Below are 12458 nucleotides of genomic sequence, written 5' to 3' on the forward strand. Positions count from 1 at the left end.
TGTTGTCTGTATGTTGTCTGTATGTTGTCTGTATGTTGTTGTATGTTGCCTTTATGTTGTCTGTTTGTTGTCTGTTTGTTGTCTGTATGTTGTCTGTATGTTGCCAGTATGTTGCCTATATATTGCCTGTTTGCTGTCTGTATGTTGTCTGTATGTTGCCTGTATGTTGTCTGTATGTTGTCTGTATGTTGCCTGTATGTTGCGTATATAATGCCTGTTTGCTGTCTGTATGTTGCCTGTATGTTGCCTGTATGTTGTCTGTATGTTGTCTGTATGTTGCCTGTATGTTGCCTGTATGTTGCCTGTATGTTGCCTGCAAGTTGCCTGTTTGTTGTCTGTATGTTGTCTGTATGTTGTCTGTATGTTGCCTGTATGTTGTCTGTATGTTGTCTGTATTTTGTCTGTTTGTTGTCTGTATGTTGCCTGTATGTTGTCTTATGTTGCCTGTATGTTGCCTGTATGTTTCTGTATGTTGTCTGTATGTTGCCTGTTTGTTACCTGTATGTTGTCTGTATGTTGCCTGTATGTTGCCTGTATGTTGCCTGTTTGTTGTCTGTATGTTGCCTGTATGTTGTCTGTATGTTGTCTGTATGTTGTCTGTTTGTTGTCTGTATGTTGCCTGTATGTTGTCTTATGTTGCCTGTATGTTGCCTGTATGTTTTCTGTATGTTGTCTGTATATTGCCTGTATGTTTTCTGTATGTTGTCTGTATATTGCCTGTATGTTGCCTGTATGTTGTCTGTATGTTGCCTGTATGTTGCCTGTATGTTGCCTGCATGTTGCCTGCATGTTGCCTGTATGTTGTCTGTTTGTTGTTTGTATGTTGCCTGTATGTTGCCTGTATGTTGTCTGTATATTGCCTGTATGTTGCCTGTATGTTGCCCGTATGTTGTCTGTATGTTGACTGTATGTTGCCTGTTTGTTGTCTGTATGTTGTCTGTATGTTGTCTGTATGTTGCCTGTATGTTGCCTGCAAGTTGCCTGTATGTTGTCTGTATGTTGCCTGTATGTTGCCCGTTTGTTGCCTGTATGTTGCCTGTATGTTGTCTGTATGTTGCCTGTATGTTGCCCTATGTTTCCTGTATGGTGCCTGTATGTTGTCTGTATGTTGTCTGTATGTTGCGTCATAATGCCCGTATGTTGTCTGTATGTTGCCTGTATGTTGCCTGTATGTTGCCTGTATGTTGTCTGTATGTATGCCTGTATGTTGCCTGCATGTTGCATGTATGTTGTCTGTATGTTGTCTGTATGTTGACTGTATGTTGTCTGTATGTTGCCTGTATGTTGCCTATATGTTGCCTGCAAGTTACCTGTATGTTGCCTGCAAGTTGCCTGTATGTTGTCTGTATGTTGCCTGTATGTTGTTTGTATGTTGCCTGTACGTTGCCTGTATGTTGCCTGTATGTTGCCTGTATGTTGTCTGTATGTTGCCTGCATGTTGCCTGTATGTTGCCTGTACGTTGCCTGTACGTTGCCTGTATGTTGCCTGAATGTTGCCTGTATGCTGCCTGTACGTTGCCTGTATGTTGCCTGTATGTTGCCTGTATGTTGCCTGCATGTTGTCTGTACGTTGCCTGTATGTTGTCTGTATGTTGCCTGTATGTTGTCTGTATGTTGCCTGTATGTTGTCTGTATGTTGTTTCTATATTGCCTGTATGTTGTCTGTATGTTGTCTGTATATTGCCTGTATGTTGCCAGCATGTTGTCCGTATGTTGTCTGTATGTTGCCTGTATGTTGCCAGCATGTTGTCCGTATGTTGTCTCTATATTGCCTGTATGTTGCCAGCATGTTGTCCGTATGTTGTCTCTATATTGCCTGTATGTTGCCAGCATGTTGCCTGTATGTTGTCTGTATTTTGCCTGTATGTTGCCAGCATGTTGTCCGTATGTTGTCTGTATATTGTCTGTATGTTGCCAGCATGTTGTCCGTATGTTGTCTGTATATTGCCTTTATGTTGCCAGCATGTTGTCCGTATGTTGTCTGTATATTGTCTGCATGTTGTCAGCATGTTGTCCGTATGTTGTCTGTATATTGCCTGTATGTTGCCTGTATGTTGTCCGTATGTTGTCTGTATATTGCCTGTATGTTGCCAGCATGTTGTTCGTATGTTGTCTGTATATTGCCTGTATGTTGTCTTATGTTGCCCGTATGTTGTCTGTATGTTGCCTGTATGTTGCCAGCATGTTGCCTGTAAGTTGTCCCCATGTTTCATGCATGTTGCTTGTATCTTGTCACTATTCTGCTTGTATCATGGCTTTGCTTCAGAAGCCAGTACAAATCAGTAAGAGATCAATTGAATTGAAATTAATTTTCCAAATGGAAACGGAAACGATTTAAAACAAATGACTTTAGATTAATGTAAATGCCGCTTTTAACAAATTAATAATCATATAGTTGCGTTGGTTCCAAGAATTTGCCTGACGCTAGCTAGGTCGGACTCAAACCTGCGACACATATCTGGAAGACTAGACAATACACTAATATGCAATATCACCACTGCTGGTGGGAGTAAAGTTCTAAACTGAGAATTCACTATACTTATAATCATATAACGAATGTCTCACTATTACTGACCGAGTGAGTGAGTGAGGTTTTACGCGGCTTTTAGCAATATTCCAGCAATATCACGGCGGGGGACACCAGAAATGGGCTTCACACATTGTACCCATGTCGGGAATCGAACCCGGGTCTTCGGCGTGACGAGCTAACGCTTTAACCACTAGGCTTCCCGACCGCCCCCTATTACTGACCGAAGGGTGGCGACTTTAAGCTATATATGCAGTAAGGCCTGTCAGTAGAATGTAGGACGGCAGTCTGAAATAATCTGACCAAGACCAGTGGTCGATAGCATGAGGTACGTTCAACACTGTCGGGGTAGGGAGACACACTACCCACCTGGTCACATATTGTAATCAAGCGAACATTGTTTTATTCTATTCTACCCTGGATACCAACGCGTAAATATTGAACACAATCCCTATGGATACACCGAAACAAATCTGCCTGTAGCTTGCATTTTTATTTTTACGTCAAACAATGTTCTTTGATATTATATATACATGTATTTACATTTACATAATACATATTATATATACACTTTCTTGATATTGATCTAAATACAGCGCAGATTAGATTGTAGTAACTCAAATATTCATATTAAGAATTCAAACGTCGATTGTTGATGTAAAATATATTTTTTGTTAATTGTCCACATACTCTTTAAAACCCCCGATTCATTTCAGGATTATAAACATTAAAGTGGCCGAAGCCGTCAAAGGTTTCTTACGCTATCAACTACACTGACGAGAAAAAGACACTGTACAAAATCATATTTTATAGAATTTCGCTTACAACACGAATGTTCCCAAATCATGTAAAATAATTGTTGAACAGACACGGTTGTAACTTTTACAACACAATTACAACGATGGGAGAACAGGAACTGTAAGAGAGTAATGCTTTCTGATGAAAGCAGGTTCCAGCTCTTCAGAAGATATGTGTGAGAACGAGTGAGTGGGTGAGTTGGGTTTAACGCCGATTTTAACAGTATTCCAGTTACATCACGGCGTGTCAGCTTAATGTGGGAGGAAAGCCCAAAGTGATGCAGGTCTCAGACGTTTACCACTTCGGTGAAACCCACGAGCACGGGTATGGTGCTGACAAACCTAGAAAAATAATCGGGGCGAACCGGGATTCGAACCCACAATCATAGGTTTCTGGCATGCCCAAGGGACACAACTCTGCACAGCGAATCGCGGCGCCTTAGACGACTGGGCCATCCATGCCCCCTGTGTGAGTACGTGCGTATCGTTGTCGGGAAGAGCGCACGGTTCGCTGAGTACAGGAGATTGTGCCAGACGGAAGTTGCAGCGTGATGATTTGGTCGGGAACTAATCTCACAGCACAACGTTACATCGACGAAATATTGTCTTCAATTGTGCGTCCATTACTACAACAGAACCCACGGGTCCTGTTTCAACATGGTGGCGACGGGGTAGCCTAGTGGTTAAAGCGTTCGCTCGTCACTCCAAAGGCCTGGATTCGATTTTCACATGGGTACAATATGTGAAGCCCATTTCTGGTGTCCCCCACCATGATATTGCTGGAATAGTGCTAAAAGCGGTGTGAAACTATACTCATTCACCCACTCTTCATGCATAATACACTAAATCTCCTGTTAACCTCTTACAAAATAATTGTTTTCAGCCCAAGATTAAGCAACTTTCATTCTTTCTAGTTCTATTTTTCTCAAGCTGTTTTTTTTGTCGAAATCCTCACTAGAAGATAACATAGTTGGTCCCATCAAGCAGCTGAATAACTTTGAAACAATCAAACAAAGATGCCTTGTGCCATTCAGAAAACAAAACAAATATGCTTCAGAACATGTTTTCAATGTTCCAGAAAAATCACGTAGAAGATAAGATACCACAAGAACGACTACCATACCGAGCCAAACTCCCATACCAAGCTTAAAATAACAATATACGTCACATATTACAGTCTGGTGGTAATCGGGTTGTGTACAAATGATGTTATAAAAGTCAACAACACTTCTACACACGTTGTTGTGATATTGCCTTCACATGTTTACTATGCGAGTTCATGACTTCGCAGGTTAACACACACACCTTATCTTGATATTGCTGGAATATTGCTAAAAGCGGCGTAAAACTATACTCATTCACTTGTTTTAATATCACGTCAATGCTTTTCTTGGCCCGCTCACTCTTCTGATATGTCGCAAATGGAACACCCTGGGACAACCTCGATCGTCAGATGAGAACACGACCTAACCCTCCTTAAAAAAGACGTGACTTTTATACAGACGTTTGGCGTAGAATAACGTCGAACATCGAATGACGTAACCCGACGTCAAACGAACTCTGCAAACGTCGTATGCAGGCGTGTTTGAAACCAATGGGGGACACACGCGCTATAAACTGTCATCACTTCAATTCTAACCACGCAGTGACTGTGAGTGAGTATGGTTTTACGCCGCTTTTAGCAATATTCCAGCCATATCACGGCGGGGGACACCAGAAATGGGCTTCACACATTGTATCCATGTCGGGAATCGAACCCGGGTCTTCGGCGTGACGAGCGAACGCTTTAACCACTAGGCTACCCGACCGCCCCCGCAGTGACTGTGACTTTAATGTCAACCATATTGTGTTTACAGTGAGTGGATACTGACAAATACCCCGATGTCCCTGCTGTGCACGTGGGTGATGTATTGTCGCTGGCCGTGCATTATAACTAACTGTTTATATGCTTATTTCAAGAATACAGACGCAGGATAATATCTTCTAATCGTTTTTTGTCAAGTCTGATATATGATTTGGTACAGTTACTTTTGCTCGTCATTGTAGTGATATAAACATGTTTTGATGCTCCAAGAATTGTGTGTGTCAAACCGGTAGGCAATTTAAAGAGAACGATATTATAAATATTTGTCTTCATTGGTAAGCCGTCAATCTTTTTGTGATTTGATATAAAAGTCTGAAATGGATCGATCATAGCTTTTCAGGTAGGTGGATTGTGTTCAACAAAGTCAACATTCTTTGTTATAATAAATTAAGGTGACTGAGTGTGTACAGTGTTTGCATTCTCTGTCCTGCAATCGGATGTGATTCACTAATCGTTTTCTTAGTTACCATATATATATAGAATTAACCATTTAATCAGTGCGCCGCTCACTTGAATTCTTTTTTTCATGTAAGTCTACCAAGGTTACGAAATACATTTGACAGTGATTATATGAGAAATAAATCCGAGTGGTTTATTCTCCCTGCAGTGTTTTATTGTACGATATACAACGACCACGTATATTTCTTATTGAGATATGAACATTTTGTACAGCCTTTTTAAGGATGTCTATAAACTGTAAAGCTTTTAAGACATTTACCCGTATTTAAATAATGATGACTCCCTGAATACAATCCGACCTCGGCAATGTCGGACATGTCCACTTTACAGGGGGTTCAGTTTGGTATTCTCAAAATGTTCACGTCAGTTATCTGCACATTTTCTCCCAATACCGATTGTCATATCTTTCCCAATTTTGGGTGGGATCGTTCGGCCATTGCGTTCATCTGCGTTGTCCAGCTACATCATTGGGGAACAACTCACTCTAGACACTTCCCTCTCAAAAATAACGTCGTCCAATTTACGACAACATGAAGCAGCATATAGGCAACGTAGAGCAGCATATAGGCAACATAAAGCAGCATACGGGCAACATACGACAACAAACGGAAACACAAGGCAATATGCAGGCAACTTAAGGCAACATATTGCATCAAACAGGCAACATATACCAGGACGCAGGCAATACACAACACACAGGCAGCACACAGCAACAGATAGCAACGCATTCAGCATTTAGGCAACATTACAACGTGCGGGACCTACAATAACACAAGGCAACATCCGGCAACGTACAGCAACACACACGAACATACCGCAAGATATAACAATATACTGCAATATACAGCAACACACAATAACATACCGCAAGATATAACAATATACGGCAATATACAGCAGCACACACTAACATACCGCAAGATATAACAATATACGGCAATATACAGCAGCACACACTAACATACCGCAAGATATAACAATATACGGCAATATACAGCAGCACACACTAACATACCGCAAGATATAACAATATACTGCAATATACAGCAACACACACGAACATACCGCAAGATATAACAATATACTGCAATATACAGCAGCACACACTAACATACCGCAAGATATAACAATATACTGCAATATACAGCAACACACACTAACATACCGCAAGATATAACAATATACGGCAATATACAGCAGCACACACTAACATACCGCAAGATATAACAATATACTGCAATATACAGCAGCACACACTAACATACCGCAAGATATAACAATATACTGCAATATACAGCAACACACACTAACATACCGCAAGATATAACAATATACGGCAATATACAGCAGCACACACTAACATACCGCAAGATATAACAATATACTGCATTATACAGCAACACACACTAACATACCGCAAGATATAACAATATACGGCAATATACAGCAACACACACTAACATACCGCAAGATATAACAATATACGGCAATATACAGCAACACACACTAACATACCGCAAGATATAACAATATACTGCAATATACAGCAGCACACACTAACATACCGCAAGATATAACAATATACTGCAATATACAGCAACACACACTAACATACCGCAAGATATAACAATATACTGCAATATACAGCAGCACACACTAACATACCGCAAGATATAACAATATACTGCAATATACAGCAGCACACACTAACATACCGCAAGATATAACAATATACGGCAATATACAGCAACACACACTAACATACCGCAAGATATAACAATATACGGCAATATACAGCAGCACACAGGCAACACAAAGCAGCATACAGGCAACATAAAGCAGCATACGGGCAACATAAAGCAGCATATAGGTAACATAAAGCAGCATACAGGTAACATAAAGCAGCATGTAGGCAACATAAAGCAGCATACAGGCAACATAAAGCAGCATACAGGTAACATAAAGCAGCATACAGGTAACATAAAGCAGCATATAGGCAACATAAAGCAGCATACAGGCAACATAAAGCAGCCTACAGGCAACATAAAGCAGCATACAGGCAACATAAAGCAGCATATAGGTAACATAAAGCAGCCTACAGGCAACATAAAGCAGCATACAGGCAACATAAAGCAGCATATAGGTAACATAAAGGAACATACAGGCTACATAAAGCAGCATGTAGGCAACATAAAGCAGCAAACAGGCAACATAAAGCAGCATACAGGTAACATAAAGCAGCATATAGGAAACATAAAGCAGCATACAGGTAACATTAAGCAGCATGTAGGCAACATAAAGCAGCATACAGGCAACATAAAGCAGCATACAGGCAACATAAAGCAGCATACAGGTAACATAAAGCAGCATATAGGCAACATAAAGCAGCATGTAGGCAACATAAAGCAGCATACAGTCAACATAAAGCAGCATACAGGTAACATAAAGCAGCATATAGGAAACATAAAGCAGCATACAGGTAACATAAAGCAGCATGTAGGCAAAATAAAGCAGCATACGGGCAACATAAAGCAGCATGTAGGCAACATAAAGCAGCATGTAGGCAACATAAAGCAGCAAACGGGCAACATAAAGCAGCATACGGGCAACAGAAAGCAGCTCATAGGCAACATAAAGCAGCATACAGGCAACATAAAGCAGCATATAGGCAACATACAGGCGCCATTCAGCAACATAGAGGCATTATATAGCACCATATAGTAACATACAGGCAACATATAATAATATAAGGCAACAGATAGTAACGAAGGCAACATATAGTAGCATACATGTAACGTACAGGCAGCATATAGTAACATTCCTTTTACATATTGGTAACATATGGCAACATACTGGTAATATATAGTAACATTCTGGTAACATGTAGTAACATAAGGTAACATATAGTAACGTACAGGTAGCATATAGTAACATTCTTTTAACATATTGGTAACATATAGTACCATACTGGTAACATGTAGTAACATACAGGTAACATGTAGTAACATACAGGTAACATCTAGTGACGTACAGGTAGCATATAGTAACATTTTTATAACATATTAGTAACATGTTGTAACATACTGGTAACATTTAGTAACATACAGGTAGCATATAGTAACGTAGAGGCAGCATATAGTAACATTGTTTTAACATATTGGTAACATGTAGTAACATACTGGTAACATGTAGTAACATACATGTAGCATATAGTAACGTACAGGTAGCATATAGTAACATTCTTTTAACATATTGGTAACATATAGTCATATACTGGTAACATGTAGTAACATACATGTAGCATATAGTAACGTACAGGTAGCATATAGTAACATTCTTTTAACATATTGGTAACATGTAGTGACATACTGGTAACATGTAGTAACATACAGGTAGCATATAGTAACGTACAGGTAGCATATAGTAACATTCTTTAACATATTGGTAACATGTAGTAACATACTGGTAACATATAGTAACGTACATGTAGCATATAGTAACATTCTTTTAACATATTGGTAACATGTAGTGACATACTGGTAACATGTAGTAACATACAGGTAGCATATAGTAACGTACAGGTAGCATATAGTAACATTCTTTAACATATTGGTAACATGTAGTAACATACTGGTCACATATAGTAACGTACATGTAGCATATAGTAACATTCTTTAACATATTGGTAACATGTAGTAACATACTGGTAACATATAGTAACGTAGAGGTAGCATATAGTAACATTCTTTTAACATATTGGTAACATGTAGTAACATACTGGTAACATATAGTAACGTACAGGTAGCATATAGTAACATTCTTTTAACATATTGGTAACATGTAGTAACATACTGGTAACATATAGTAACGTACAGGTAGCATATAGTAACATTCTTTTAACATATTGGTAACATGTAGTAACATACTGGTAACATATAGTAACATACAGGTGACATAGTAACATACGGGTAACATGTAGTAACATACAGGAAACATGTAATTACATTCTTTTAACATATTGGTAACATATGGTAAGATACTGGTAACATATAGTTACATACAGGCTACATATGGTAACGTACAGGTATCATATAGTAACATTCTTTTAACATATTGGTAACATGTAGTAACATACTGGTAACATATAGTAACATACAGGTAGCATATAGTAACATTCTTTTAACATATTGGTAACATGTAGTAACATACTGGTAACATATAGTAACATATTGGTAACATGAAGTAACATACTGGTTACATGTAGTAACATAGAGGTAACAATTAGTAACGTACAGGTTGCATATAGCAACATTCATTTAACATATTGGTAACATATAGTAACATATAGTAACATACAGGTGACATAGTAACATACGGGTAACATGTAGTAACATACAGGAAACATGTAATTACATTCTTTTAACATATTGGTAACATATGGTAAGATACTGATAACATATAGTAACATACAAGTAACTATAGTAACATACAGGAAACATGTAATTACATTCTTTTAACATATTGGTAACATATTGTAAGATACTGGTAACATATAGTTACATACAGGCTACATATGGTAACGTACAGGTAGCATATAGTAACATTCTTTTAACATATTGGTAACATATAGTATCATACTGGTAACATATAGTAACATACAGGTAACATATAGTTACATTCTTTTAACATATTGGTAACATATAGTATCATACTGGTAACATATAGTAACATACAGGTAGCATATAGTAACATTCTTTTAACATATTGGTAACATATAGTATCATACTGGTAACATATAGTAACATACAGGTAACATATAGTTACATTCTTTTAACATATTGGTAACATATGGTAAGTTACTGATAACACCTAGCAACATACAAGTAACATATAGTAACACACGGGTAACATTCAGAACCTTATATGCTGCATTCATGTCTGAACTGTCAAAAACGCATACGCTAACTCACACGTACATGCACGCACGTGCGTCACGACGTCACTTACACACCGTGATACCGATGTGTTAAACTACGTGTTACATCTTATAATTACATAAAAAAATATCATAGGGGCCTAACGCGTTACATAGTACATTTTTAGAAACAAAAACTGTCGAAATTATTAGATGCTGATTTTCCACTCAAATTTCAGCGTTACCATACCCAAACAGTTACTGCTTGTAGGTTCTGTTTTGTTGAAATGAAGTAACGGTCAATCGAACAATGGCTCTCAGACGTCCACTAAATATTGAAGCAGTCCATGTACATACAGCCAGGATCGAGTGAGTGATTTGGGTTTAGCGCCGCTTTTAACAATTTACCTGTGTGCCAACTTAATGTGGGAGGAAAAATCACGAAGTGATGCAGGTCTCAGGCGTTTACCACTTCGGCGAAACCCACGAGCACGGGTATGGTGTTGACAAACCTAGAAACATAACCGGGGGAAAACGGGATTCGAACCCACAATCTTAGGATTCTGGCGTGTCCAAGGGACGCAACTCTGCACAGCGAGCTACGGCGCCTTAGACGACTGGGCCACCCGTGTCCCCCGCTGGCAGAAGGAATTGGACTGAACTATCAGAGATAAGAGATTCGAATAAAATGAGACATAGTTTCTGGAGTCAGAGCAGCCAGTGCCTGGCAGATTTATAGTCATCATCAACTTGAGGGCAAAATATACAAACTTGGTTTTATCAGTCTGCCACTTGGCCCGAGGAAAGTGCCCCTTTAAGTGGCATTGTAAATGGAAGGTATATGATTGGTGTGAGTAGACCACGCACATACTGCAAAGAGTGAGTGAGAGAGTGTGGTTTTACGCCGCTGTGAGGAATATTCCAGCAATATCACGGAGGGGAACACCAGAAATGGGCTTCACACATTGTACCCATGTGGAGATTCGAACCCGGGTCTTCGGTGTGACGAGCGAACGCTTTAACCACTAGGCTACCCCTCCTCCCCCCACACTACAAAGAACATGCCCGTAATAATACAGAGGTGGGATGAAACATAGTTTAACGTAGGGATCCAGATTATTGCAGCCACATAGAAAGGCGAACAATAGGAGCAAGTTTCGATATCACGATTGTCGGGTTCATGAAATGCATTAGATGTATGGTCGGAATGCATTGCATGATGTCCCATGAAATTCCCTATTTTGACTTGTACCATATGTTCCCGTGTCTTTTCGGGTGAACAATTGACATGCCTTTGCATGTGTTTGTAATGGGTAGACCGGCGGAGCAGGATACGTTGACCTCTTCGCGAAAACCTGGTATCATCACTGTTTGATAGTGATATATAAACACATGTTCTTGATGTAGTCGGTATTGTACAATGGACTTATGAACAATTTCTTATGCACATGGAAAGGGTTTTGTCATTTATTGATAATGATAATAAAAATGGCCTCTGTCGCATTTATTTACCTACTTCGTCAGTTTTTTTAATATTTTGACCGCCTCCGTGGTCTAGTGGTAGAGCGTCCGCCCGGAGAGCGGTATTTCCGGGGCTCGATCCCCGGCCGCGTCATACCAAAAGACGTTAAGATATGGTACTTGTTGTTACCTTGTCTGGCGCTCGGCATTAACAAGGACTGGTCGGCACGGAGTCAGTATACTGTGTCTGAGTGGCGTATTCATGTTAAACTGCGGCATGGTATCTCAGTGTGCTAGCACTATAAATCGGCATCAGTTGGGACTATTACAAGCAGCCACACACACACACACACACACACACACACACACACACACACGCACACACACACAATAAATTTGGACGCGACGTTAAACCCCATTTCACCTCGTGGCACC

Source organism: Haliotis rufescens, unplaced genomic scaffold, assembly GCF_023055435.1.
Source record: "Haliotis rufescens isolate VD_foot unplaced genomic scaffold, xgHalRufe1.0.p SCAF_4, whole genome shotgun sequence".
In the NCBI taxonomy this organism is placed as follows: Eukaryota; Metazoa; Mollusca; class Gastropoda; order Lepetellida; family Haliotidae; genus Haliotis; species Haliotis rufescens.